At 32.6% G+C, this 18,998-nt stretch overlaps 1 protein-coding gene and 1 long non-coding RNA gene across 5 annotated transcripts in view; both read right to left on the reverse strand.

Annotated features, from left to right (window-relative positions):
• The window catches only part of Dach1 (dachshund family transcription factor 1), a 388,734-nt gene that overhangs the window by 269,387 nt on the left and 100,349 nt on the right, over positions 1-18,998 (reverse strand). The window lies entirely within an intron of this gene.
• LOC147823490 (uncharacterized) overlaps positions 1-18,998 on the reverse strand; it is a 97,909-nt gene that overhangs the window by 16,938 nt on the left and 61,973 nt on the right. The window contains exon 1 of the long non-coding RNA XR_015443696.1: positions 1-18,998. This exon is cut by the window's right edge and continues 61,973 nt beyond it. This is a non-coding gene — a long non-coding RNA (uncharacterized LOC147823490).

The raw sequence follows: 18,998 nt of genomic DNA on the forward strand, positions 1-18,998 counted from the left end.
TCATATCAATTTCTCTATCTGGAGTCCTCTTCGCCAATTTCACTTTCAGAGTATCTCCTAACCATGTAACAAAATCCTTCAAAAAGAAATGACATTTATAAATAGTAAATGAAAATGATATATCATATGTGCTCATTTTATTTTAGTTTTAAATTATGCTGCTATTTGGTGTATTTATTCTCTGGACTCACTTTGATAACTTCAACACTGCACTAGAGCTACTAATTTAGAATCTGAAGAAAAGAATCCAGCTATTCTTACTCCCCATGAAACAATCAACTACAAAGTTTTACCTCTTTTGTTTAAAGTGCAATCTATTTCCTATGACACAATAGAACAGAAATTTGTTTAGACAATTACATGATTTTAAGCCAGACTGTGGCATTCAGTGAAACTTAAAGGCACCTTACACACAGCAGCATCAAAGATTGTTGGCTATTTCCCATCTCACTTTTTACTGAAAGGTCATACAAAATGCATTAAAACAGTATCTTTGTAGTACTCGCCACCAGAAACTAATAAGCTGCATCAACAGAGTATACAAAATACTTGTAAGGATGTAGGGACGTGCACATATTATACAGACATCAACCCCAAGCAACAGCAGAGTTTTGAAGAACCAGGCCTAGGAAAATGGCTACAGTTGTCTCTAGTAACTGAAAAATAATTACTGAAAATAAAGCTTACAAGAGGAGAATAAATATTGTTTAGGTTGTCTGTGACTCTCTGTAGAACAGATGACCATAATGTCTAATCACAGTAAGATTCATTAAAAAGTTAAGTACTTCTTAACAATATGATAGCTTACTCCCACTTAAGTACAAAGTATAACGACAAAGGAATTGAACATGGGAACAATTTTATTGATAAACCGGGAAGGCACGTGGAAAATCCTAGTAACATTTTAAAAAGAAAAATCCCTCATAATGAAGAATGTAAATTCAGAAATATAGATAAACATAGAAGACCCTGATTGCAGAAAGACAAGTGAAATAGATTTCAGTGCATTTGAGAGAGTAGATAACAGAAGTGAAAAAGTGAGAACATTCGAACATCTTCAAAGAACATTGTTGTTTCTTGTAAGAAAATGTAGTCGAGTCAACGTGAATGCTTAACCTTTTTCTCAGTAGTTAATCTAGATATATATATATACAATTTACATAATTGTAACAATAGGATTAGAGCAGTAACAGCCTATTTTCTTAATTGATTTTATATACATAAGTACATTCATTCATTTAATACAAGTTAAACTTTTGTAATACATAATATACTAAACACGATGTGCTCAACTTTCTAATACTCAAAGATTCAAATATGGATCCTCTTTTCTTAGGATAACAGGTGGAACTTTAAGCACTTTTATGAAAAATTGTAACACTATATACAATGAGATAAATGACATTCTAAAAGTTGAAGAGAAAAGCTATGGGAGTTCAAAAAAAAAAAAAGAGGTAGGGATAAAAAAACCATCTAGCTATTTTTGGAGGAGGTGGCCTTTGAGGTTGTTCTAGAACACTGATGGACCTTGGAACTGGAGACCTAGGGAGGAGGAAGAGGACATTAAAGGGAGAAGGCACATTCCTGGAGGGACAAACAAAGGCAAAGGCACTAAAGCCACAGAATATGGACTATGAACAATAATAAGTAGTTCAAGTTAGTGAGGTTATTTAAACTGAAGGACAGGTAAATCCAAAAGTAGTTTAGAAAGAGTTCATTATTTTTTTTTTAAATCAGACATCTTTATGTTTATAACCAGTCAGTAGGTATTGAAGTAGTTTTTGTTTGGTTTGTTCCTTTTATCAGTTTGGTTCAATCACAAATGGAAAGACTGAGCCAGGATGTCATTTACAAATCCATTTGTTCTGAAGTCCATGTTTTCCCAAACTATGTAGCAATACTAAAAGTTAGAGTCAAGAGTAATAGTAACTGGGAGAATATGAAGTTATAATCAACAATGCTTAATAGTTTATGAAATAAAGATCAAGTGAGGAAATCTTATTAATAACAACTGAAAACATTGCAGTCTGGTTGGCTGGAACATAGTGATCTTGTTTGAAACAGAAGGAAAAACAATATGAACATGAAGATAACTGGTTTCTAATATAGTTTGATGATGGTGGATTTTATAGGTGCTGTTCATCAAGTAATTGGGTAAGTGCTACTTGTGCTCAGGAGAGAGAGCAACATATTTGGAAGTCAACTGCATAGAGATGATAATTCAAATCATAAGTTCAGGGATATTTGAAGAAAAAATGGCTCTTGATTACTCTCACTTACTTGCAAGGTATCGTATATTTTCATCAGTAAGAGAAGTTCCTCATGGAGATGATACTCAAATGAGGAGCACCCCTCCACCAAGAGTAAGAGGGACTCCCAGTGTTGAGAGACATAGGTAAAATGCGATGCTTTGGAACCATATGAGTGAGGATGGAAAAAGCTTTGCTGCTCCCAGTTTTAGCAGTCTGTGAAAGGACTGGAAAAGCTACCTTTAAAATGCTAGTAAGAAATAAAATTTAAGGAAACGACCAAGTAATAAATTGGAAACAAGCATAATGAAAATTTTAAAAGACAAAACTATAAAAAGCTGGAGAAGAAAAACAGAAAGGAAGAGGATAAGAACAGAGGAAAACCTGCCAATGAAGGGGTTGCTGGTTACTTTAATGAAAAATTGAGAAATTTATAAATTTTTGTGGAAGCCAAGAAACAAGAAGTTGTAAACCATACTGGAGATAAAAAGAAGGATGAATCAACTAATAGTATAAGAAATTGACCAATGAAGAAAGGAAATCTTGACTTAAAAGTATTAATTTGTAAGGAAGATGAATAACATTATTCTACAGAAATATCATGAAAATCCTATAAAAAATTTCAAATTTTAAAAATTTGAAATAAAAGTTTCACAATATATTTTATTATACTCAATATATTCAGGATATTGCCTTTCAACATATAATCAATATGAAAATTACTGAGGAAGTTTAAATTCTGTTTTTTCCTACTATCTTTGCTAAAGTTGGCATGCACTTGGCACTTACAGAACATCTCCACGTAGACTGTATTCATTTTCAATACCCCAAGCCACACACAGATGTAACCATTGTCCTGTAGAGGACATCAATAGAAATAGATAGAAATAGCCAGCCATAAGCCTGAAATGGCTTTTGAAGTTGTCACTTGACTGTAAAGTTTGATTAGCTGTATAGTCAGAACTATTCTGAATGTATTTGTTTTCTGTATTTTTTTGTCACTAAGTACAAATAGAAGCAATAAGAAGGCATTTGAATTGAGAATCACAGAATACTGTTAGAACTCTCTTTGTAACTAAACAAGAATAATTATTTGAAATCGGATCTTAAACTAAAACTCTCTGAAGCTAATCACACAATCTGTTAAAGATACAGTGTAAAAGTTAAAAGTAAAAAACATTTCCAGGATTTCTGAAGTAACAGACACAATATAAACACAGGACTAAAATTGGTTTAAGAATTTCAAAACCATTCCTCATGAAATCATAATTATATCAACTTGTGCAAATAAAAGGTCAAGAACTTTCCAAATAATTGCATCCAGACATTGTCTCATTAACTAGAATCCCACACGCAAAAGTAATTCGACATCTATTGGATTTATCCCTTGCTCACTCTGTTTTTTCAAGACTGATGAAGACAGCCAAATCACACATCTGGCACATCTTCTTTAAGCCATTTTTTTCTTCACTACCTACATCAAATAAAGTGCATTTCAAATACTTCACTCTTTATCAATCAATCAAAGAAGAATTTACTGTAAAGCAAAACAAAGAATTATTTTAGAAGTTTTTCTTTAACAAGTATTTTTCTCTATAAAATATGTCCAGCGTTTATGTTGACATTTCAAAACTAATTAACAAATACCATATGGGATTAAAAATTTGACTCCCTAGGATGTACATATTACATTAAAATTCAAAATCAAATAAAATCAAACTCTACACTACTTTCTTTAAAATTCCTAAGTAACTTTCTGACTTACATTTCATGTGTGTGTGTGTGTGTGTGTGTGTGTGTGTGTGTGTCTATGGTGTTAGGGTTTGAACTCAGAGCCTCGCACATGGTAGACAATTGTTATACCACTGAGCTGCATCCTAGTCCCTTGGTTTATTTATATTTTGAATGACTGTACCTACAAAAGTTTTTTTGCTTATGCTAAGACAATTCAGATTGGTAAACCAATTATCAAAGAATTAGATGACAGCATAAAATAACATTAATCATAAAGCCAGATAAGATACAATTGTATCTCTTACTGTCTTATCTGTGTGTGTGTTCAATATCACAGAGCAGTCACTTCTCAGTATATAATAAATCATTTTAAACTACAAAGTAACTGAAATTTCATGATATTGATCATATTGCTGCATGATAACTCCATGTAAAAAGTGTTGTCATTTTTCACACTGAAAAAATAAATTTAGAAAACATTTATTTGAATATATTCTTCAATAATTTTTAAGTTATTTTAAAATAAAAACCATCTTCCTACTATTTGGCTGAAGCACTCAAGTGAAGTATATGACTTCCTGTTCTAAAGGGCCCACAGAAGCACATTGGTAATATATTCTCCAGTTAAGCATTAAGGCATGTTATTAGTTTTCTTTAAAAAGCTAATAATTGTTATGACCCAAAGGAAAAGAAATACATTCCTGTCTTCTTGACCCTGTAATGCTGTTTCTGTTATTTCACTTTCTTGCAGTTAACATTTTATATACATACTATCCTCCCATCTAAGTTCAAACAGGTTCCTTGAAACTATGCCTAAAGTATTTTTGACACACCTTTCTATTGCAGAGTATCAAGCGCAGAGAAGGCATTCAATAATTGATTTTTTATTTTGATTATTGGAAGAAAAAAATGCCCACAAGGAAATGCTTTCTGAAATAATGCTGATAAGGGAAACTGGCATAAAACATTGATCAAATTAAGAACTCTGTTCATTCCACTGTTTTTCCAGAATTAGAACTCTGAATTACTGTTAGGGGGAATAATAATGAGGCAAAAAAAGGAGTTGAAACATTTAATTAGGGGAAAATCCTATAATTCACTTGCTTAATCTATCTAATAATGTACTTTCATTTCAATAATGTTCTATTGAAGATAAAAAGCTATATAACAAAATATTTCCCCAAAATTCTCTATAAAATTAATGATGTATTTGAAAATATGTCTAAAAGAGATTATTTTGTATATTAAATTTAAAATGTGAGTTATTTCTTATTAACATATTTAAATGGAATTATTAAACAGATACAAAGAATAAAGATGTGAAATAATATTATCCTTCCTAAATCCCTTTATTTGAGTGTAATTTTTCTTTTACTTTTTAAAAAGCTATTCTGGCACATAAAGAGAAAAGAAACAAATTAGCCAAAGAATGAACTAGGAAGCAATACCATACATAATACTTACACATAGTCACTTAAAAGATAAAGCCAAAAAAATGATAGTATACCCCAATAAAGCCACTGAAAGCCAAGTTTTTTACTAATAGTCTATGGAAATTTAACAAAGAAATTAATATTTTTCAGCTGGGTGTGATGGCACATGTCTTTAATCCCAGCACTCTGGAAGGCTGAAACAGAAAGATCAAGATGAACCCCAGCCCATGCAGCAAGACCCTGTCTTAAAACAAAAACTGAAAACAGGCCGGGGGGATGTAGCTGATGAGAAGGCCCTGCCTGGGTTTGATCACCAGTACTGCAGAACTGCAGGGGTGGAGGTGGGGGGAGAAATAAATTAGCATTTTTCTCAGTTAAATTTCCAACTGCTAAATGATCATAACTAGTCTTTTATTCTTTGTTCTCAATAAAACGTGTTTTATTCTTTGTTGTCCAAATCCTCTAATACTGAAATTTTAACAAATAAAATGTGCTAATTACTGTCATACTAACATTTGATTCATTTTCTGAGCTATCTTTCTAAAATTTGTGTTTAGTTTTAAACTTGAAACTCTAAACTTGCATAATAATTATTCCCTGGAGGTGAGTAGAATAAAAATATGAATAAAATATTTTGCTTTGAATTCTCTTCACCAAATAGAGCTGATAATCAAAAGTAAAAATGTTTTGCCAACCAGTAAAGGTTTTTCACTGTCCTTCCTCTTTACAGCTCTTCTAAATATCACTTTTATAATATCTCAAAATCATCTTGTTCATTTTATACATTTTTTTATAATGAACTGGAAAGATTTCAATCTGTTCTTTTACTTTGGAGGATTTCCAAAGATAAGTATGTGGAGGAATCAGTATATACAAAATACTTAAATAAGCAAAATTTGCCTTTTTCTCATGTTCTTTCTTAGTATCTCTTCTTAAAAAATATTCTAATACTTTTTATTCACTATACTAGTTCTTTAAAGATATTTATGTATCCTGTAGCTAAGTTTTCCCCCTAAAGTCATGTAACAAATGGGAGGGCCAAAACACTGACCTCTTGATTGGATAACTCTTTAAATATTACTACTGAAGTCTTGGGTATATTATATGGAGAGGAAAACACACACACATTAGATGGAAGCTAAACAAGTCTCTTCAGAACGTTTTTATGGCCACCTTCCCATCCAGGAAAATGAGCCCTAGATATGTAGAACAGACTGGAGAAAATATCCATAGCAGGAGACATTACTAGACATAATGTACAGAGATAAAAATCCTGACAATACCGTTTGCAAAAGCAGTGGCAAGACTAACCAGTGTGCCTGAATTCAAGGGTTGCTGTTAGAAGGATTATCAAAGACAAGAATACTTTACAAAAGCTTTCACTTTCTTTCTACAACACTTATACCTACTCTATGAGGTAGGTATTTCTTTTCTTGCAAAAAGTAAAATAAGAGAATAGGCGTATCTTGCCTAAAAGTCCTGAGCCAGTAATGAACTCAAGCATGAACTTGATTTGGAGGATATTTTGTGACAAGAGATATGGGACTTAATTCCTTAGATGACTTACATTTCTTAAATATTTTTAAGCAGTGATTATGAATTTATAAAAATGAAGATTTTAGAAAAATTAACATAGAGGTCTGGAAAAAACTAGTTTTACAATATATTTATACTATCAAAAAGAGATTTATATTTCAAAGTCTTTTGCATGTCTTTCAAATAATTATTTTGTAGATACATTTGTTTTCATGTGATCTTAGTTCCCCTTATTATGTTGAAAGTTTACAGAAAGATTTTCTCAATTTGATAGAAACCCCAAACCTGGGAAAGCTTTAAAAGAGAAAATTTCACAAAGGAATCAGGCCCATTTTTCTTCTTCTCATTCTGAAACCTAAACAGCATGGAGGACAGATAAGGTGTGAATGAGGAAATGTTATTACCATGCTGTGACGTTTGGTGAAAGTCTCATTTTACTAAAAGCATTGCACTTAATAAATTTATTTTCTACAATGATAGATTCCTCCTAAATGATAAGAAAAGCAACATTAAAGGTTGAAGCACTTGATGATTTGGAAATGAAAATGTTTGGATAAAGTATCCACCTGATTATAGATTTTAATTGAGGAATGAAACAGAAATAGAGCTCATCCATTTTAGAAACCCATGAGAGAATGAAGTACTGTGTCCCAAACAAGGTACTTAGAATTCTCACCATCTCCTGTATCAGTTAACTCATGCCAGATATATTTAAAGAAGAAAGAAATACTAAAAAGCAGCCAGAGGTGAAATCTGAAAGCCTTGGCTAGGAACCACTGAAGCAGTATGTATGATCTGGCCTTCCACACAGTAGCACTGTAAGAGCCATGTTGTAGGTTCTGAAGGGTCAAATATCCAGAGAATCCTGATACATTGGGGAAATGAGTGTGATTCTTCCAAACAGGAGCAGGGAATAAATATATTCTCCTTGCTTCCTGAGAAAGCCAAGGACTTTGACAATTAATAGGGTCCAGCAATAAGAATATGTTTCTAAGAATATATATATATATACATATATACACAATATATATGTTTTATAATATATTTATACTAGCAAAAAAATAGATTATATTTAAAGGTCTTCTACATATCTTTCAAATGAAATGATTAAATTACTGGGTAGATATATATACAAAAATAAAGAGGAAATTAGAAGAGAAATAGTACAGAGGAATTCATATACTTTCTCAAAATACATATTTCATTATTTCAAAAATATTTTAATATATGTGCTGATTTGTTTTATTTATACTATATACTTATACTTTCAGTACATCTCCAAACATCAATCATCCATACCTATTAATACGTAGAACAGTATTTCATAAAGAAACTATAAAGTCCCCGGAACAAAAAAAAAAAAAAGAAACTATAAAAAAACTATTGCATCATAATAAGTGACATAACAGACAAGGAAGATTCATCTAAAATGTACAATAATGAAAAGGAAACTCAAAGATAAGAATGGAAGAGAATATAGAGTAACCCTTTCCCTTTATGGATGAGAAAGTAGGAGCTTAAAATTTAAGAACAGAAAAATCACACTTGAAAGTTCAGATTTGGTCACTGATAAACTTAGTTCAATCAATTGTAATCTTTCTGAACTTAGTACTTTAAAAGGCATAATGATTTTTTTTTTTTTTTTTTTTTTTGGTACCGGGGATTGAACTTAGGTTCTTGTGCTTGCTCAGCAGGCGGCAAAACCACTGAGCTAAATCCCCGTCCCTATAATGATTTTAATATGAGAAAATGAATGGGAAATATTCTCAAGTATTGGTGTAACCTCAGTACTAAGGTGTTATCAGTAAACCTGCTTTTGCTGGACTTATCCTTAGCACCTCTGCTGCAAAAACTGGTTAAAGAAGCTCCATAGTATCTGTAGGTCACTGTTTGTTACCTGAGTGATCTTATGAGTGGCTGGTGGCAACCAGGAATGGTTGCTCATCAAAGTTTATGGAAGTTTCTAAGTTCCTTCACAAATCCAATAAGTTGAATTTTGATGTTCTCATGAACTATAAATGAACGCTGTGTCACTTTAAAATGAATCTATTCAATAAAATATACTTTAAGATATACTATAAACACTGAGTAATAACTATTCAGTGCCAAAAGATTTAATTTAATAACTAGATGATACATAATGCCTATTTTATACAAAGAGTATGATAATTTTATAGAAAAACATTACCTATTAGTCAAACTAGTTAGAATGATGTAGGTTAAAAGTAAATTCTGTCATTTAGTCAGCATGCTGGGTAGAATTAATAACAAAGAATGATTAAAATCAAGCTTCCCAGATGAAAAGTGCTTATGCTCAGGCTGGGCTGCATACAGGGAAGCTCAGGGGATTCTGGGATTTCTTCAGTAGATGTTTGATTTAGACAAATTCAGGAGCTATATTTACCTTGAAAGTATCTCTCCTGGGTCCATTGAAGGAAGCAGAAAATTTGAGTCCAGACTCCTAGCCTCATTTCCCATGGGATTCTAATTGAATAATGTCTTAATGGGCCCTTGAATAGCATTGTAACAGCTTTCTTGGGTCAAAGAGACTAGACAAATTTCAGGTAAAGTTTCTGAGACTTTTCTGGTCCACTCTCACTTTCTGGCCAGAATGCATGTGAACCTGTCTGGTGAACAAACAAGGTATTCTGGGGAAAAGTAAAAAGCAGTGAGTGTTTTGGATGGATAGTACAGTGATTTCCAACTCTGAATAGATTAAATAAGGCAGGATACTTTTGGCATACAAATTATATTTCAAGTTCATTACCGACTGGCCAGTTTTTACATATGCCTTAGGCCAGACGAACATGAGTGAACCATGTTTTATTAATGGAATAAAGAAAATCCACACAACAATATTGAAGGAAGAAAAAAGGAAGTACCCATTGAAGTAGGGTAACATCATCATTTCTTAGCCAAAGTGGTAGGACACAACAGTTAACAAGTCAAGGAATACAACTATGAGACCATATACAAAAGTTCCTAAGACCTAAAGCTCATCATAGTGCATAGGAGCAGAAGAGATTTTTAGGAGATAAAAAAGCCCTGGGGGATCATTTTATAAATGGAGTAGGAGAAACTCAGCTCTTCATTTCAGTAATATTATTATTGTTATTATTTTTACTATTATTTCAGATGAACCCTCGTTATGTTGTCCAGACTGGCCTGGAACTCATGGGCTAAAGCAATCCTTCTTTCTCAGCCTCCTGAATAGCTGAGAATATAAGCAAGTACCCCAAGTGCCCGGCTGGTCTTTAATTTTGTTTTGTTTTGTTTTTTGGTAACAGGGATCGAACTCAGGTCCTTGCGCTTGTGCAGCAGGCAGCAAAACCACTGAGCTAAATCCCCGGCCCTGGTCTTTAATTTTTAAACAAGGAAATAGGGAAGACCAGGGGAAAGGGCTGTTTGTCTCCTTAGAATGATGTTCCTGGTACTTGTTTTCCCCATCAAACCTGGATTCCTACTTGGCCCATTGTTGAAAGTCCATTGCATAAAATCAGTAGGGTCCTCTCCATCTGCTCCTGCAACCACCTTCACTCCTGAGTCTTCAAGTCTCTGCCTTGTGGGACCTGACTGGAAATAGGTTTCCCACGTTTTCAAGGATTAGTGCCTTTGTATTATCTCAGATAATAATGAAAAGATTTCAAAAAACATGTGAGACAATCCCTTCACTAATGTATAATTCTTTATAGCATCCTTTAATTTTACTAACTTACCTGAGACATGAAAATTACCCAGAAAAACTAGAACTATTTTACATACTTGCAAAATTTTTTCTGTTCAACAATCCAAAATCCAACAACTTAGGTATTATACAAGATAATGAGATTTTAATTTGCTGAAAAATGTACAATGACTAGTTTCTAGTTAGTGAAAAATATGAAATATTTGGGAATTTCTCAAGAAAAATTTGAACATATCAGATAAAAGTTGTGATTGCATCAATAAAGTATGAGAGTCTGCAAACACACAGTTAATAGTTTGTCTTAATCTTACAGATTACAGCCTTCCAAGGATGCTCCTTACTTATAAAATTAAGGAATCCTTCCCAGATTTAAAACATGATGCCCCCAAGAAAGTAAATGATATTGACAGGAGCAACAGGTAGGAAACTATTAGTCATTTCTACCATTCTCTGTTCCCAAGAAAGGGCCAGAAATTTCCTAAACTTTATCTCTAAGACTCATAACAGCTCAACATCCCAGGTGCTATTGCCATTGTCTCTATTTTAGAAACAATCCCTATGCACGGAGAGATAAGAGCTGAATAAGTGTAGAGCTGAAGAACTGCGGAGGAATGATTAAAGAAAGGTGACCAGGTCTAGTAAAAACAGCAAAGTTGACAAAAATAAACACCTTTTCATTATTTAGATGTTTAACCTTTTAAGCAACTATTTACAGAAGCACCTACTGTGTGTCAAACAATCTACTGAGTACGTAAAACAGGTGAATGATATCACATTCCCTCATCAACTTGCTGTCTCCCATGCTTTTCCTTGGCTCTGAGCTCCCTTTCCCCTTCTCCTACTCTCTCCTCCACATTCATATTAAGTTGCCTTACACAGGATCTCCTTCAGGACCCTCTCCATGATGGGCCTGAGCTACTTGGGCTCCTGGGTGTGTCTTTGCCTGCCAATAGCAATCACAACTACCAGGCAATAACTGTGCTTTTTAAATTTTTTTTCTAGTCCTTGGGTGGAGGAAATGAACCTTTTATTGCTGCAATGCCACCCCCATGTTTGTTTAATAAATACATACATAAATGAATAAATAAAAAAGGAATTAATAATCTTACAAAACTGATGAGAAAAGTTAGCATTTCAAATAAATGGCCCTTTCAAAAGCAATCTAATCTAAGTACTATACTATTTCATTTAACATGTGTCTTAACTGGAGTGCATTATAAAAATAATTGTTTAATACTGCAAATTATTTATTTTGAGTTTAATAATAAAATGCTAATGTGGGAAATGAGAGTACTGGTTAAATTAATTGTCCTAGCATTTGCATGGCTTTTTCATAATATAGTAAATGTAAATTGGTCTTAAAACCAAAAATAAAAGAAATAACATGAATAAATGCTTTCTAACATGGTATTTGTGCACTACTTTTAATAATAAAAGCATTACAATATGTAGTTCACATAATTAGCTCTTGTAATTAAAGGAAGGGTAGGAGCCATCAATGAAATGCATACATTGCCTTCCAACTTAAGCCAGAAATTCTTTATAACTAACATTAATTAAGAAAAGACAGCTTAAAAAAATCCTATGTGAAACATTAAACAAAGTTATCTCATGTTTATGTTTTTCTCCTTTAATAATTAATGGAATGTAAATAGTCAAGGGAGACTTCAGTTTTGCATTGTAACTAACTACCATCATAAATGGCAGTCAGATGTTTACATAATACCCAGAACCTTTCTTTATGGAAGAAGGTTACAAATGTGCCCCTTTTCCCTGTTCAAAGTCAAAAATAATGGTGCCTGATCCCCAGAGCATTCACTGCAAGAACTGTTTGCATATTCAGTTATTGTTTCTGCTGCGTCAGTCATCTGTTGAAGTTCACTCTAATGTGGCCCTGATCAATTCTGCCAGCTGTGCTTAAGTGCTGTTTACTATAATAACATCACACTGCATTCTTATTTGGCAACAACAGCTATGACAGCACCTAAATGCATGGAGAAGCTAAGATTTTTATCATGTACACAGATCAAATTGAAACTGTTTACAGAGGACAGTGATGTTCTATTTCTTTCCATTTTAGTGAGTATCAGTAGCACAATAATGGCTCTGCAAAAATACTACTATTCTGCCCTTTCTAATAACTGAAGATAATGTTGATCTAAATACTCAATAGGATACAGACATTATTTTATAATTATACTTTATAATCTTGACCAAATGATATATGAACATGTTGATTTACTTGAAATAAACCTTTATCTCTAGCACATCCTGTTCCAAGGTATAGTAGCTGAAAACCATTTTTTTTAAATGTTTGTCATCACAAATACGTAGCAGCTATGAGGGCAAGTACAATAGGGAAAAGAGAAAAACTGACATGATATTTTAATAATATAAATATAGCAGGTTATAAGTCAATAAAACATTAAATTCTATGGCTTCTCACTTATTATAATAATCCATTTCACCTCATATTAAGCAATAACTCAAACTAAATTTTTAAAAAACAGAAAATGAAAATTTAATATTTCTAGGGCAAACTGTATAATTACCATGATAGACATATGTTATTTTTTTTTACTAATTTGAAGCCTTTACAAATGAATCTATAAAATTGTATAACCAAATTTATAGTAATGCTTATTGAGTTGTTTTTCTCATTATTCTCATTATTTTTCTGTGATTCATTTAGCATTTCCTTTCTAATGAATGTGATATAAAAGTACTAGCAAGGGGAGGAACAGATGAGTCACCGAAATATATTCTCAGAGGTTTTAATCCTTGAAGGCAAAGAAGTGGACATTTACAAGAATAACATAAAAAACACATAGATAACTCAATATAAAGCATGTCACAGATCATAAATACTTTGAAAGTTCCTTCTGAGCTATCATAGAACATGCTGTGAATGTATATTAGCAACAGTGCACAGTCCTATATGCATATTTAGTACCTTTTCAAATGCCAATGTAAAAAATTCTTTTTCCAAGTTATTATAGTCTTGGTCTCTGATAGCCTTAATTTTTGCATTAGTTTTATTAAAATAGTCACTTACTTTGACATTATTTAACTTTTAAATTGCACTTAAACTCTTACAAACTGGGTTTGATCTCTTCCCCTTTTTCTTGCTCAGTTACTTAGCTACAGTTAAAATTTCAGTCCTTGGGAATCAAGAACTCATCATCCTTAAGATATCAGTCAACTCTTTGTGCATTTTGTATTAACACTCTTTAGAAGATAATAATTATTCCCACAAACAAAATTTTTCATTTTTTCTTTTTAAAAAGAAAGTATAGATTTCTATTAAAACCATCAGGTTGTTAACAAGAATCCAAAACGGAAATAATTCACTCAGATTTCTTAAACTACTCATTGAAGATTGACAGTATTTTTATTTTTGAAAGCTCTTTTAATGTTAAAGGATATTTCACTGTGGAAAAAACTAAGGGCATTCTACATATAAAAGTTCATCTTTTACCTCTTTACTACCATCAGATAAAAGCAAAGAAGCTTGAAGCTCCAGCTCAGATATACTAGTCCCAGAGGAATGGACTCAATGCATCAGCATTGGGACAGGTAGCGGGTGTAAGCAGTGACTAGAAAAGAGCAATGATATACAAGGAAAACAAGCTAAAGAAGAGTTACATCTAACCTATTAATACCCCTATGCACAAAATAATGGAAAGCCCTCTTGTTACTAAAGGTGAAGCTATCCCAGCTAGAAAAATAAGTGAACCACTGCAAATATTGTAGTGACTGTCCTGTGAATGGATCGCCACACCAAATGACAGAACTCTCTCAATTCCACTTTCCAATAACTCCAAGGCACTAGGGATGTGACAGTATGATGAATACCACAACAGACAGCTCCAATATGGTACCATTTTACCAGATCAATATCTCGCTGCAATATAAGAAAAAAGGAGCTGATATTAGTCTACACAGTGTATTACAGATGAGGTACATTTCTTCTTACTGCACTCATGCTGAACCAAAGCAATAATTCATAGATCCCTTAAAAGGTTCTTGCACCACCAGATGCAAAAAAAGGCTAATCTTCATTTCAACGCCTGCTGGCAGATGTACTAGCTTAAAGCAGTAAGTATGCAAGCATTTTAGATGTCTCTTTTATCTATCATTGATTCTAGACATATAAATAACAAAGGTGGTTTATCCAATGTCCAAAAATACACAAACATTCATAGATTGCAGACACTGTTCTTCTAACAGTATGAAGAAAATTGTTCTCAGTATTTTACTACCACCCTACCTTACTCCCTTTGTGAGTGGAAGAAGATTTCAGGACTTTCCACATTTTGAGTGTTTGAAATATAATCAATTCTCAATTATCTGGAATGGTTTATTCTTTTTAAATTATTCCATATTTCCTTTTTAAAACCAAAGTCACTGTGATTAGCTACCTCTAAAGCTGCCAAGCTCTAAAAGAAGTATTTGTTTCTATCTGTACATCACACAAAAGTAATATGAAGTAATTCTTATACCATATAAACATTTTATTGTTTCAAGATATTCTAATTGGCCTAGGCCACATGTATAAGGGAGCTATAGAAATGGCATAACTAAATCAGATTTGACTGGCAATTTGACTCCTGCTTATTTTCTTTAATGCACTGTATATGTAATTCACACAAGTATTTCTTTTATTTTTCTCCATTTTCTTTTTTTTCAGATCCTGCTTTAGGAAAATAAATATTTGTTTCCTGAAGCAAATTCACAACTGATCCATTAATGCTTTAAAATAGAAGAATTCACAGCCAGCTCACTGATTAATGTTTCCTGTCTGATTGTGCCCATTTCCCTTCTGGCATTACCCATGGGTCTTGATATGGAGATCCTCGATTAATATCCCTGAAAATCTGAGTTTGGCTTCCTGACTTCTGTCCAACTACAAATAATAATTTGCCCCCACCTCCCCCTCTTCCAGACCTTGCAGTGAAATATCTGCTCAGTGAAGTATTTGCAAAGTTTTGAGGAGATAAGGGAGCATCACAAGGGGATGCTCCTGCAGTATTTTCCTAGATGTGTCACCCTGAACTATGAAGTAGGTCAGCACTAAGAGTTTTGTTTCATGGATGAGGAAAATGAGGTTTATTGAGGTTAAAAGGCTTAGCCCATTGACCCAACAGCTGTCAGAATTTAGTAACCATTCTGTAGCCCAGTGCTTTCCAGACCAGATTTTGTAATACCACAGAGTGTCTCACATTTCCTAAAGTAGTTCATGAAATTCTCAAACAACATTCAATTAAAGACAAATGTAGGCCAAGTTATTTCTTTTAAACATGATCAGAAAAGATGTCACAAATATGTAACACATCACAACTCTGAAAAATATGAAAAATGATACTATTGGCAATTTACTGTAATTCAGACCAGTCATGAACAAATTAAAACACCAGTGGAATAATAAGGAAAGTATTTTACCAATCACTAAGTATCATTTTTAATTATCCTCATTTCTTTTCATATTATTCTACTTTTTAACTAATAGAAGAGAGAAGGCATCACGGGAAAAATTATAAAATAGTGTATCTCTTATTCTGAAAATTATCAAGAAAAAATTCACTTTATGAGTCAAAAAATTAACTCTATGAATTTTGTTTTATTGTCTTCCAAGTAACTATACATACGAAGATGCTGGAAATACCATGCAGCTGTATTGAAAAACTGTTCAGTGGAGTTACCAGGAATACCGACCTCCTCAGATTGAGTAGTTTTAGTTCTGTTCTTTGTTTTTGTTTATTTTTTATTTATTTATTTATTTTTTTTTAAACAAGGATGGAATAATAAGAAAATTTTTTATATTTTATGGATTAGTATTAACTGACCACACATGAGTTACGGAAGCACAGTTGGAACACTAAAGGTGCTACATACTTAGAGACACGCACACGGAACTGATGAGACAGCAAAGGTGATGATAAGGTATTTAAAAAGCTATTTTCACAGGAGTCTTCAAGTTTAAATTGCTTGATCACTGAAACAAGGCAAACCACTATTAATTTTATTACTCTGAACAAAGCTAGTAATTAATCTCAACTATCTTCTATTTCAGCAGGGGAAACTGAGGTCCGAAAGTATGAATTGCTCACTCAAGGTCCTACTTAGCGCTAGAATTGGGAAGGTCTCCAAGTGAAGTTTGATTTGCCTGTTTTGCTAAAGGCACTGCTAAGATTCAGAGAGTTTGAGGGCTCATAAATAGTAGATCCGGGGCTAGAATGCATATAATCTAACTTTCAGTAATGTGAAGTGCAAATAATAGAGCCATACATTTATACATGTGCATCTTTAAAACTGTGAGATATTACTTTCTGCAACTAATTTGCCTAAGAATAAAGAACTTGTATGTTGTCTTCAAATTAAATTGGGTTATCCCTTATCTGCCTTCCTCCATTCACATGAATTTTAGAAGTATTTATTTTCATCATAGCATTACGCATAAATAAATAAAAACTTTAACTTTTAAAAGTAATTACATTAAAGCAAAATAATGGAATAGCATATACTCTACAAACCACTAGTTTGTTAGTTGAGATGGTATGAGACAAATTACAAAAATGTTAAATATTAAATCAATGGTTAGAAAAGTGACATTATTTAAATTTTAAAAACTAAAATGCCTATTGGACTGGATTTAATAGAGATTCAATTTTTATTTCCTAATAGTTCAGAGTTCACAATGTTCTGAAAGGATTTAGATTATGGCTAAAGGTGCGTATTTAAAATACTGGAAAAAAATTACTTTAAAAAACTTTGTGTTGAATGGCAGCTATGTCCTAGACACTGTCTTAGGAATCAAAGAAATAAAGATCAAGATAGGGCAAGATTCCTCTAACCAGATGTGCTTACAGTCTAATGAGGAAAACAGACATTAAAAGAGATAATTATAATACAAAGCAATCATCTTTAGGATACAAATACAAATTAAAGACTTTGAAACCACTGTATATTTAATAGCAAGATATGAAATTCATGATGAATTGTCTGAAGGAAAATTAATCTTAACTCTCAGAGCATGTTTAGGAAATTTGCTTTAAACCAAGAAAGACTGAATATCTGATTATCACAGAAATGTCAAATGGGGATATACGCTTGCCTGGCTGCTTTTCACTTATGAGAATGACATAGTGAATTTAAAAGATCAGGAGAAACAATGGCTCACATAACAAATTTGTAACAAAAATCTCATATACTGCCACTGTTTGATTTCTTGTTAAATAAAATCCAATGCATAAAACATGAGAAATAGGTATTAAAAGTTCCAGTAAAAATGTAACACACGTTTGAAGATTTTTGAAAGGGCTTGTTATTGACATAAAGCAAAAATAGTTTATTTAGCTTGAATAATTAATACTATGCCTCAGTAACTCATAATAAACATGCATTCAATTAAATGTTAAAATATCACTTAAATCAATACATAGTAATTCAAAACTCAGGATCAAAACGAAAATTAAGAAAAACTGTTTTAATGCCCTAAATGCCATAAGCACTAAATTAAGAGCAATATGAGGAAATTATTTGATTTTTTAAAGCATTTTCTTTGAGGCTTTAGTAAATATAAATGGACCAATGCCCACATTCTGGCTCTTTTGCTTTTCTGCTATCTAACCTAGACCACTGAAGCTCTCTAGAGACCTTTTTTCCTAATCACTGAAATGGGTGTAATAAAAGCAGTCTCACAGCTCTGTTGTTGAAAAGCTGAAAAGACTGCCAAAGGTGACTGGAAAGTACCAAGTCAGCAGTGGATCATGGCAATGGATTTTAAGTATCATGCTTTTCAGGGATGCTATTTTGAAGGGATTTAGGAAGACGCATTCTCAAGATTTCCAAATTAAGGATTCAATTTACAAAATACATAGAAGGATAAACTTCATGATTAAAAGAAAATCTATGAATATTCAGAATTCATAACTAATATGATAACTTCAAATACTTTTAAGTTGATGACCAAGGACATGGACATGATCACCTGGGTGCTGTACAGAGACCCAGGGCTGTGACCGTTGTCTTCATGGTGAAGTTCTCTGTTCGCTAAACACTGGCAAAGGTAGGCAGTGTATGGCATTTGTGCAGAGACTGATTAAACACTCAACATGTGTGAGGTGTGATGTGTTTAAATGAACATATATTCTGACAGGAGCAAAAAGAGTTTTTATGTAAGAGACTGATGAAATTCATATTTTTTCATTAATTATACTACAAAGAAAACAATAAAAATATCTCTGTAGGTACCCAGAGACATAATGTGAGAATCAAGAAATAAAATACAGTACATTTTCTGCAATGTAAATATATGTTATATACCTATAAAAAGCTTCAAAACCATCATGAAAGTGTATA

Source organism: Heterocephalus glaber, unplaced genomic scaffold (assembly GCF_053883595.1).
Source record: "Heterocephalus glaber isolate CG9 unplaced genomic scaffold, H.glaber_assembly_v1.0 deba00001577, whole genome shotgun sequence".
In the NCBI taxonomy this organism is placed as follows: Eukaryota; Metazoa; Chordata; class Mammalia; order Rodentia; family Bathyergidae; genus Heterocephalus; species Heterocephalus glaber.